Below are 11,632 nucleotides of genomic sequence, written 5' to 3'. Positions count from 1 at the left end.
AGATTATTTTCAGAAAAATATTTATTATTTGTTTGTGATGTTTTGGAGACTGCCTCATGTAGCCCAGGCTAGGACTGGTAGTCCTCTTGTCTCAGCCTCCGAAGTGCTAGGTTTACAGGAATGTAACCCTGTGTCTGCCAAAATACACATTTAAAGGATAATATTGGGCGCTGACTTACATCCACCTTCTTTGCTTGTCTCATGGAAACGGATTTAAAAATACCTCAGAAAGTGGTACCTGAATAGAATTCACACCTTCATTTTATAATAATCATCAAAATTAATGAGGGGCGACAGGCTTCATGGTAACACATCAGCGGACAATATGATGAGAGGTCAGCCTGATTTCTCCCTGTAAAACAGGCTAACATCTGCATCACAGGAAGAAGGCAACGAAAGCGTGTGCTACTTAGTGAAAGGCAGTAAAAATAAACTGTTAGGAAACGATGGACTTATAAGCTTCGCTTTCTGATAAGATTTTTATCTCAGGTCAGATAAGTAGCTCTGTGCTGTGGTATGTAAGAGAGGGTTTTAGTTAGCTATTTAGTTAGTTTTATCTAACCTATGCCTAATGACTTTGAGATTACTTGAAGCAAAACTACACAGGAGAAAGGGCTTTATGTGTAAAGGCAAAAGGGACATTGCCAACAGTCTCCACATTGAGGGGTGTGTATGTGTGTCTGTGTGTGTGTGTGTGTGTGTGTGTGCCAAACTTGACCATTTCATAATGAAGGCCATTTACTGACTTTTCCATGATGCAGGCCACATGCTGACTTGCTACCTCAAGTTCAGCCTAGAGTAGATGGCAACACTTATTTCCTCCTAAGGAAGGTCTGGCTTCTTGAGCATACCCGTGTAGTCTCTGGGGTCACTCTGAAGGAAGCCTTCTAACCCTTCAAAATGTTTTAGAAAAAAAAAAGGAAGGGAGGGAGGGAGGGAGGAGGGGAGAGAGAGAAGAGAGCACAAGGTCAAAGTTTATAAATTGATTTGATTGCCCTGAGATCTCATGGACAGAGCCAAGCATCCTCTGCATGTTGCACATGTAGACTGGGGATCATGTAGACTCACTGGTACAAAAAGGGGAACATACTGGGGGAATTCCAGAACATCAGCTGACTGCTCAGACAGGAAGCATCTGAAAAAGCATCCTTTCTGTGAGGACAATGGAGGGAGAGCCACTCATCACACTCATTAGAGGCAAAATGGAAATCACAATAATGAGAGAAGAGAGTCCAGCACATACCAAATTTTCACTTTCATTCTGAAGGATCTAGGCTGTAGTTAGAGGGAAAGCCCTCCCTGGGAGCAGCAGCTCTTTCCTGGGGCCAGCACAGAGCAGCAACTGAGTGGAGTTTATGGCCAGGAACCACTGATGTAATTCTAATTTTCCCTTTAGCCTCATTCCCTGGGTAGTTGTCTCCATAGAGAGCTGTTCCATGTAATTTTTGGGGTGGGGGGTAAGAGGGTGAAGTTGATGGGGATTAACTCAGGACCGGGCAAGTGTACTACATCTTAGCTACATCCTCAGAACTCTTTCCTATTTTTTATTTTGAAACAGAGCCTTACTAAGTTGATTGGAATACCTTTGACAGCACTCTGTATAGCCCAGGCAGACCTTGAATTCAGGATTCTCCTGACTCAATCTCCTAAGTGCCTGGGATGACAGGTCTGTGTCCCCTGTCCCTGATCAACAGACATCTCAAAGGAAAAAATTATTCCTTAAAAAATGGTGATCCCCTGCTAAGAAAGACTAAAGAGGGCTGGCAGCGTTGATCCAGGGGTACAGGTACACGTAGGCCCTGGGATCTGAGACTGACCCTGTATCCCATAAGGTGGCACAGGAGAACTGACTCCCAAAAGTTGTGTTCTGACTTCTATGGCTGTGTCGTTTCACATGCATGCCTACACACACACACACACACACACACACACACACACACACACACACACACACATACACACCACACACCACTTAATGTTGAGTCTTCATAGGAATACTTACAACTAAATAGAAAAGGACATTAGTTCCCCAAGCATATTTTTTATGTATTAGGAAGTAAAATTTGACACACAGCAATGTGAGACATCACTCCACTCTTTTTTAGTTAAGAAAGTATTTTTATTAAAAAAAAAAAAAAGTATCTCTGGAGAATATAAAAATCCAAATTGCTTATGTATAAAAGCTACCTTTTTAAGAAAAAAATGTTATGACTCCAGGCATTTTTTTTTCTGTTTCTGCTATCTTAATTGTTCAACTTTTAAAAATTAAAACAAGCAATTCTTGCTTTAAAGAAAAGAAAATATTTTTATTTTAAAAATTATAAAAAGATGCTTATATATCAATAGTTTCTTGCTCTCCGAATACGCACCAGAGAGAAAGAGTTAGGATAGGAATTGAATGCACTAGTTAGTTAAGTAAAGCTCCTTTCCTCTGACCACCAAGTACTGAGCAGCAGCTTCGTGGAGAAGGTGACTGCAGCACCAGCCCAACCCATTTTTATGGAACCTGGCCTGGTATTTATAGAGAGTGATCAGCTAATATCAGCATTTATGAGCCAAGTCTCCATTGTTCTCTGTGGCTGGGAAAATCCTCAAAGCACAATAAAACCGTACGGAAATTCAGATCCTTTCTGATTGAGTCATTCTTTTGCTTGATTCAGGAAGTAAAAAGAAAAAAAAAAAGAAAGAAAAATATTATAGCCTGTGCTGTGTATGATACTCAAGTGCAACATACATTGAGTATATTGCTGAGTAACTGATATGTTCACAGGACATAGTTAATGTGCTGAGAGTTAGGGCCATTTGACACTTACAAGGAAGCTCCAAGAACTGAACAATATAACTCAGAAATCTTGGGATCCCCGGTGGAAAGTGAATTCCAGAATCTGGCCACCATGCCCAAGATATAACTGGTCCCTCTAGGCACTATCCAGATGTACATACATACTATCCAGATGTACATTCATACATCTATTCATACATACATATGTATGTATACACATATATGTGTGTATGTACACATACATACTATATATACATATACACATGCATATATACCTACACACATACACAAAAACATGCACAAATATGTGTATACACATATGTGAGGAAAACTGATTTTATCCTTCTCATATCTTAAGCCATTGAGATCAGTGTGGGTGAAGGATTAAGAGGTCTGTGGCCTGCACTCTCTTCTTCCTCATAGCCCATCAGATCAAGCCTCCGAGTCTCAAATGTGTAACGCTTTCCAGAGTGGTTGCCATTTGTGAGACAGCATTGTCTAGGGAAGAAGAGTGTGAAGAACGTCCTCCACTACTGAGCACTTGTGTGCCAGTCTAGATGCGAACCATACATTCTGTACCGGACAGCAGGCACAAAAGGGTCAAACAAAGACAAAGATGGCATTAAAGTAATCATACAAACGAGCACCTCCACAACACTCTAGCGAGGCACTTGCAACACTATATGCACTCTGGGAGGCAGCAGTGAAGCTCAGCGGCTCAGTCCTGAGTTCCTCTACCTGGCAGGGGTGTTTGTTTGGCCGGTTTATGAATTATAATTAATAAAGACTGCATTCGTCACTTTTAACATTGCTGTCATAAGACACCATCACCAAAAGCAACTTATGGCTTGCAGTCCCTGAAGGTAAGAGTCCATCATGGCAGGAAGACATGGCAGCAAATGACTTCACATTTCTGGAAACTGAAATCACATCCTCAGGTGCAAACATAAAGATGAAATGGAAAACAGTTAATAGCATGTGTCTATGAACTCCCAGAGCCCACTCCCTGTGACTTCTTCCTGTGGGTGGTACTAGGCTGTACTACCTAAGGCCCTCCAAACAGTGTCAGCAACAGCAGATTAACCATTCAAATACCCTAACTGGACCTAGGACACTTCTCATTCAAAGGGAAGAACTGGGACACGGTTAGAAGATACTGACCCAAAAGCCCAGCAAAACAAACACCAAATCCTATAGCTTCATGCCCGCTGTCTTTACTTCCAAAGGGATCAAATGGTTCTGCACCCCCAGTTTTGATGCTTACACCACAGGTCTCTCTCTTGGTCTGTTTCAACCCAATGCATGCAGGTCTCTTGAGCATATATTCCGTTTTCAACGTCTTGCGACTGCCACTGTAACACAGGCGTCACTTTCATATCTTCATGCAATAGCCTCTCACAACTTTTGCTCTCTCTCCCGGTCTTCACATAGAAGCTCCCCTACCACACACTGCAAGGCCCCGGCAGCCCCCTAAAATCCCAGAGGAAGAGTTCACGACTCCTTCACTCTTTTATCCTTCATGTCTCTAAAGACAGCCCCAAATGGATGACACTGCCAAGTTGGGCTGCTTGCTTAGGATGGAGCGTAGCTTCCTTGAAACATGTTCAGCAATAGCCCTTTTACATAGTTGCTTTCAAGGAGCAGAAAACACCATCGTGGGAAGCCTATCTGGGCAAGGTCTTTCCCTGTTGGCACCTCTTGTTTGTTACAGCTCAGAACAAGAGTTCTTTATCTCTGATTATCTCTACAGACACGGCTGTAACATTAATGCTCCTGCTGTTCTTTTCCTCTACAAATTGTACATTTCTTATTCCTTTCTGCTCTCTTTACCTTTTTGCATTGTAGACCTGCAGAAGTATTAACAATAATAACCACCCCACAAGCTCAACATTACTTCTTGACATTTCCTCTACCACAAACATCAATCCATTGCTTTTAAATTCGGCCTCATGCAAGTTTTCAGAACATGAGCAGAAAGCAGGCACATTCTTTGTCAAACTATCACATGAAAGGCCTCTAACCCAGATTCTATTATCATTGCCTTCTGAAACTTCCTGAGCTGGTTTTTCACAAACCACATTATTGTCAGAACAGTGTTCTGTGTTCCAGGTTCCTAACGGAATGGCCCTTTTGGCTTGTATTATTCAATCACTTTTCTAGTCTAAACTTCCAAAGTCTTCCACATTCCTCTAAAATTCAACATTCACAGGATCTTCATACTTCATTCAGAGCATCAACATACTACCTGGTATGAACTTCTGTAATACCTACTTTTCTATTGCTGTGATTAAAAACAACCATGACTAAGGCAACTTATAGAAGAAGCAGTTTGGGCTTATGGCTCTAGAGGGATAGAAAGACATCACAACAGGGAAGCAGGGCAGCAAGCACCAGGCATGGTGGCAGGTGAGAAAGCTAAGAGATTACATCCACACCAGAAAGGGCGAATTGGAAGTAGCATCCTCTCCCATTGAGACACTTCCTCTAGCAAAGCTGTACCTTCTAATCCTCACCAAACAGCACCACCAGCTGGGAACCAAGTATTCAAATACATTTCTCAAACCATCATGTACCTTAAGGAGAATCAGAAAGTCTATCTCTGTGAGTCTTATTGAAGGTTTTTTGTTTTGTTTTTGTTTTGTGTCACTGGTGATGGGGACGACCAAGTGTTATATAAATAAACAGCTCGGAATGTATTTCATGTAACCATCAAATATTAGTTTTCAAAATCAAAGACTCAACTCTACCAAATAACTTAGCGAAGACCATGACAGTGACCAATGGTGGGCCTATGGGGGCTGTCCTTCAGTGTCCTTCTCAGGAAGTATGACCAAGCTGTTTTAGATCACTGTCCATAGAGGTTATACAAGGTTCCATCCCACCTGAAAGGCATTTTTTTTGTTTTTCCCTATCTTCACTGTCTCTTAGGATTTTTAGTTTCTGCCAACTCAATGTGTAAAATATTCACTGTCACTCATGTTCTTTATTTTTTCTTTATTTACATGTCATATGATTTCTCCTCTCCCAGTTTCCCCTCCAAAACAACAACAACAAGAACAAACCCCTGTTGCCTCCCCTCTCTCCCTGCTTGCCACCTCACCCTCTCCCACTTATTGGCCCTGACATTCCCCTACACTGGGACACAGAACCTTCACAGGGTCAAGGACCTCTCCTCCCATTAATGATCGACTTTGCAATCCTCTACTATACACATGCTGCCAGAGCAATCAGTTTCACCATGTGTACTCCTTGGTTGGTGGTTGAGTCCCTGGGAGCTCTGAGGGTACTAGTTAGTTCATATTGTTGTTCGTCCTAAGGGGCTGCAAACCCTTCTGCTCCTTTGGTCCTTTCTCTAACTCCTTCATTTGGAACCCTGTCCTCAGTTCAATGGATGGCTGTGAGCCTCTACTTCTGTGTTAGTCAGGTACTGTCAGTGCCTCTCAGGAGACAGCTATGTCAGGCTGGATTGTCCTTCCTTCAGTCTCTGCTCCATAGATAATCTCTGCAACTCCTTCCATGGGTATTTTGTTCCCCCTTTTAAGAAGGAATGAAGTGTCCACATTTTAGTCTTCCTTCTTCTTGAGTTTCTTGTGGTTTGTGGATTGTACTTTGAGTATTCCAAACTTCTGGGCTAATAACCACTTATCAGAATGTGCATACCATGTGTGTTCTTTTGTGATTGGGTTACCTCACTCAGGATGATATTCTCCAAATCCATCCATTTCCCTAAGAATTTCATAAATTCATTGTTTTTAATAGCTGAGTGTCACTCGCGTTCTTATTTCCTGAAGATGAGGAAGTTTTTATTTGGATTTTTATTTCCTAAGGATGGGGATGGGATTTTAATGTCCCTTTGAGTAATTCAGGAATTTTCTTCTATGATTTATTTATTTATATGATTTATTCCTTTCTACAGTGAAATCTTTTGACATCATGTTGTCAGTTATTAAATGTTCTGTATTATACATAGGTATAAATTGCAAATATATTATGTGTATACTCCTTACTGCCTTTTTCTTTACTGTTTAAAGGTACAGAGATCTAATTGAGAACTTCCTGTTCACCCTTTTATGCTTTCTTCCTTTTTTCCTTTTTTTTTTTTTTTTGATAGTGTCTTACCATGTAGTCCTGGCTGTCCTTGAACTCTTATTCCAGTCCTATTCCAGTGCTGGTGTTAGGGTCATTTGTCTCCATGTCTGACTCCAAGAACACAGAGCTCAATTGCTGTTTTGTTGATGCTAGAGATTGAGCTCAGGGCACTAAACATGCTAGGCATGCTGTCTAACACTGAGATATATCTCGTCTTTGTGTTTTGTTGTGTTTTGTTGTGTTTTGTTTTGTTTTGTTTTGTTTTGTTTTGTTTTCAAACAGGATCTCATAATGGAGCCCAGATCAGCTTGAAACTCAGTCTTCTTGCTTCAGGGTGCTACAGTGACAGGAATGAGCCACCATGCCCAGCTGAAAACATTTTCAAATTATCATGTTAAGTATTCCAAGCAAGAGATTTTGTCATGAGATTTATACACACAGAGCGTCAGGACAGGAGGGGGAGGGTCTTTGTTGCTCTGTTCATATTCACACCTTTGTTATTGTTTCAATTTCGCACTTTCTTTAAGTCCTATTTATTTGTACCTTTATACGAAGAGAATCTTAATCTACCCCAACATCACAAAGATATTTTCCTACACAATTTTGTAAAAGAAAAATAAGTTTCTATTCTTACACCTTTGGTCTTTATCCTTTGGGTCAACTACCATAGAGATACACACACCTTGTTCTTAGTTTTACCCCTTAGATGACCATGAACTACAGAGAAAATGTTTAATTAGTTCAAGCCACTCCTTTTATTTCCATCCTCTTACAGTGTAAGGAGGAACTGTGTCTGTATATTTGAAAATTTCTTTCTCTCTGCAATGTGCCCAGGCTTGGATTTCCTGCTTGTGTTTATTTCATGCTGATGTACTCTGTGTATTCTGTAAGGTCGCTCTAATCCTTTTTGGAATGAGGTAGAGCATAAATAAATAAGAGCCCCCATCTCAGGAGTGCCTCTCTTCATGCCAGAGTTTTCAGGCCTTGGGCCTGTGGGGACTCCACTTAATAAATTACTGATTGTGTATATCCTGAAGGTAATGGAGCTTCCAGAGGTGCAGAACAAACCGCCAGAGAGTTGTTTAAGTACTGGGAAAATCTGGCCTGATACATTATTCCAGATCTATATTTATGTTCATGGCTTACAAAGCACCCCAGAGCCCTCTGGGATAAGGAAAGCTGCATGAATCTAAGAAAATATTATTAAATGGATTTATTTTGGGTTGCAAAAGAGTGTGTGGCTCTCTGGAGAACCACTGGAGGGGAGTGAATTATTTTCTGCAATCTCTAACACTTGTCTTCTTAAGAGTCTCTCATTGAACCCCTGGTGCCCACCCTAATAGTGCCAGTTAATCCTGTTGCTATAGTTACAACAATTAATTATGTGCTTAACTAGCCTTACTGGTATATTGCAGTGATTCAATTAAAAACTGATTTTATTCTTATTGTACTTTCAAGATTTTTTTTTTCCATCCTTAAGCTTTGAAAACTGGCCGTAATGTGGGTTGGAAGAGTCCCAGAGGTTGTTCAGTTTTCTGGTGATGGCATCCTTGGCTAGAACTTGATGGGATATGTCACCATTGTCCTGACACGGGCATTTGGTGCCAGAGCCAAAACATTTGGGAGACTGACTCCAACAACCAAGTGAATCATAAAATTAATAATACCCTGTCAGCATCAGCTACTAAGGAGAGATCTAACCCCTCGTTCAGTTTGGTAATGCACTTAAATATTAATGGGGATATAGACAGTCGTAAATCAGTGGCTGTGGCAACCCTTGGTCTGGCACTTTGGAACCCTCACAGTCCTCAGCAGCTGTGCCATATGGTGAGCATTGACTTAGAGGCCAGGCAGACTTAGGGGCAGAGGACACATCAGCGCTTCAAAGTGACAGAGACTGTTATCTTCAGGGACCTGTAGTTGGAATGACAGTGCCTGGGCACCGGTGTCAGGGGAACATCTGACAGCTTCACTGACGGAAGCAAAATTTTAAAAGGACTTCTTTGTATTTTACTTTTTTTGAAACTATAAAAGCTATACCATCCACAGAACTAACACTCCTGTTCTGTCTACAAATTGTTAAGGAATTTCCTGTTACCATGGTCCCATTATAATGACAGCTACTGATGAGTTTGGACAGACGTGTCCTTTGATTTTTCAGATATAGAAATTGGGTCTGTCAAAGCCCTGAGCTCCTCTTCACGGGGTCTGAGCTGGGTGGCACAGTCAATGTCACACTTGACTTCCCCTCTCTCTTAGTTCCAGCTCTTTATTCTCTCAATTTGTCCAAACACCCATTTAGTCTGACCCTCTTTCCCCAATGGCCTCACAGTTCCAGTCTATACCTTTTGGAGAGGGTGTCCACGATCTAGCCTTGACCTGCTTTCATCAGCTTAGGCCGCTTTCCCTCCTTGTCCTCTCTTCACACTTCTATGTCTTGAGAAGTGTTCCTCTTCTCTGCGCCTGTCCTCCGGAGCCTCTTAGCTCTGCCACAGGACCCACCTTCTCTTCTGCCAGCTTCATCTTCCTAGACTCCCTAGAATTACTCCCTCACCAGGCTCTTCCCCTGGCCTGTTATCCCACAATTCCATGGTCAGCACTCCATGTTGTGGGTAGACAGCTGATGAGACCAATGTTGAGTGCAAATAAAACAATTTATTATTTGCCAGAAGCCAATCTGTGGGTTTGATGAGAATCTTCTGTGTATACAGACTTCCTCCTTAGCTTGTCACATGACTATGGTCTCATAGTGCCACCCTCTTCCTCTAGGACTCATAGGGACTTAGGGATTCTGTGCCATTCTCCTTAGCACAAGAGTTTGTCCAGGCCCACTGGACTCTGGCCTTCAGAATAACTTTTCTGTTGCTTCAGTTAGACAGGGCACTCACCTATGCCCTTTATAGACATGTCCTGTCTTGTGTACAAAGTCAATGCATGACAGGGGCTGAATGCACTTAATTTCTATATTAGAATTTACTTCTTTAAAATCATATTTTTTCCTGTAACATTCTCCTAATTGAAAGAAATCCTTCAGAAATGGTGTGTGTGTGTGTGTGTGTGTGTGTGTGTATGAGAGAGAGAGAGAGAAAGAGAGAGAGAGAGAGAGAAAGAGAGAAAGGGAGAGATGATAGGTTGTTTACATATGCACTCACAGAAGGAAGACTGTTTTATGCTGTATTGGGATTTTCTCAGTAATTTAAGAGATACTTATTAAGTGTCTTATATCTGCAAGGCACTGTGTAGGTGTAAATATTATCTATCTCCTAAATAAATATTCATTAAAGACTTCATTTTAATATTCATTAAAACAAGTACATGAATTATTTACTCACTTGGGGGCCATGATGAGCTCTAAGAAGAAAGCAATACTTTTTGTTTCTTTTGTGTCCCCTGAATGTGTAATGAATGTTTACTGGGTGCTGGGCACCAAATGGGGCCTAGGAATGCAAGCTAAGGAATACTTTAAGCAGTCAATCCCTGTGGAAGCAAGTCAGCATCTGATGATGAGGGCAATAGGTGTCAAGAAGGCAATGGTTATGAGCTACATTAGTTTGGCTGGATCTTATGTAAGCCGGATACTGATCATGTGTTTGCCTTCCTAAAGTAGGAAGAACCCAAAGCCATTGGAGCTGGGAGATTCTTCCCTTGAGGTCCTCCTTGGAAACCTACTGGTTTCTATTGCAACTATTCACTTGACTGATTTTCTGATAATGCTGAGAGCCCCTCCCACCACATACACATACCCATTCAATAACAAAGAGATGCTTCTGGGAATCAAAGAAGTCTCCTAATTGGTCCAAATAATCCCGGAGGCAAGTACAGCTCATCACCAAGATCTTTGTGAAAGACAGGACTGCACTTATCCAAGTGAACTCTATCATGCTCACCAATTGCAGTGCTGTTCTCTGCTATCATGGAGGGGTTCTAGAGTCCCTTGTTTCATTACTCTGGCTTGTATAGAAATGGACTTAAGCTCACAAACCCAGACAAAGAAAAATAAAAAGAGAAAAATTCTCCATGAGTCAGATAACTGGCTCGAGATTAGCTGACATAAAGGACATCACAAGTGTTCTCCTCTGTCATCATTAGCTTCAGGCTCCACATCCTGTGTCTTTGGTAACACATCAAAAATAACTCTCCTAAGAATTTGAAATACAATGGGAAGGAAGGAAGGAAGGAAGGAAAGAAAGAAAGAAAGAAAGAAAGGAAGGAAGGAAGGAAGGAAGGAAGGAAGAAAGAGGGGAAAAAAGAAGAGCATAATTTCCTCACAATATTTAAAATATCTTACAAATAGGAAGAAGGCAGAGGTAGCAGGGCTTTATTGAAGCCTATTGAAAAAATACAATGGCCTCTTGGTAAAGCATGGTCATTTTTTAGAACAAATGTACTTATTTCTTTTCTTTTATTTCGTCTAATTCCTCATATTATTGGATTTCAATTGATTAGGATATGTTGGTAATATTAATTTTCATATTAATATATTAAGAGAAAGTAATTGTCACTTCCTGTCGTTTTTGTTGTAAGAGGTGGAATTAGGTTTGTGTGGATTTGTTCAAAGATTACCTTCTTGCTTCTTCTAGGGTATAGTTTTGCTTCTTATGTTGATGTTTTCCATCTATTATCCTCTGTAGGACAGGATATGTGGAAAGATACTGTGTAAATTTTGTTTTGTCATGGAATATCTTGTTTTCTCCATCTATGGTAATTGAGAGTTTGCTGGATATAGTTGCCTGGGCTGGCGTTTGTGTTCTTGTAGGGTCT

The 11,632-nt window shown here is 41.0% G+C and overlaps 1 long non-coding RNA gene across 3 annotated transcripts in view; it reads left to right on the top strand.

The window, feature by feature from the left end:
* The first annotated feature begins 4,911 nt into the window (after window positions 1–4,911).
* LOC116102375 overlaps window positions 4,912–11,632 on the top strand; it is a 78,649-nt gene continuing 71,928 nt past the window's right edge. For all 3 annotated transcript variants that reach the window (XR_004123108.1, XR_004123107.1, XR_004123109.1), the window contains exon 1: window positions 4,912–5,030. This is a non-coding gene — a long non-coding RNA (uncharacterized LOC116102375). The remainder of the gene's footprint in view (window positions 5,031–11,632) is intronic.

Source organism: Mastomys coucha, unplaced genomic scaffold (assembly GCF_008632895.1).
Source record: "Mastomys coucha isolate ucsf_1 unplaced genomic scaffold, UCSF_Mcou_1 pScaffold21, whole genome shotgun sequence".
Taxonomy (NCBI): Eukaryota; Metazoa; Chordata; class Mammalia; order Rodentia; family Muridae; genus Mastomys; species Mastomys coucha.
Note: the sequence above shows the minus strand (reverse complement) of the source record. Positions and strands in the feature narration are given on the sequence as shown.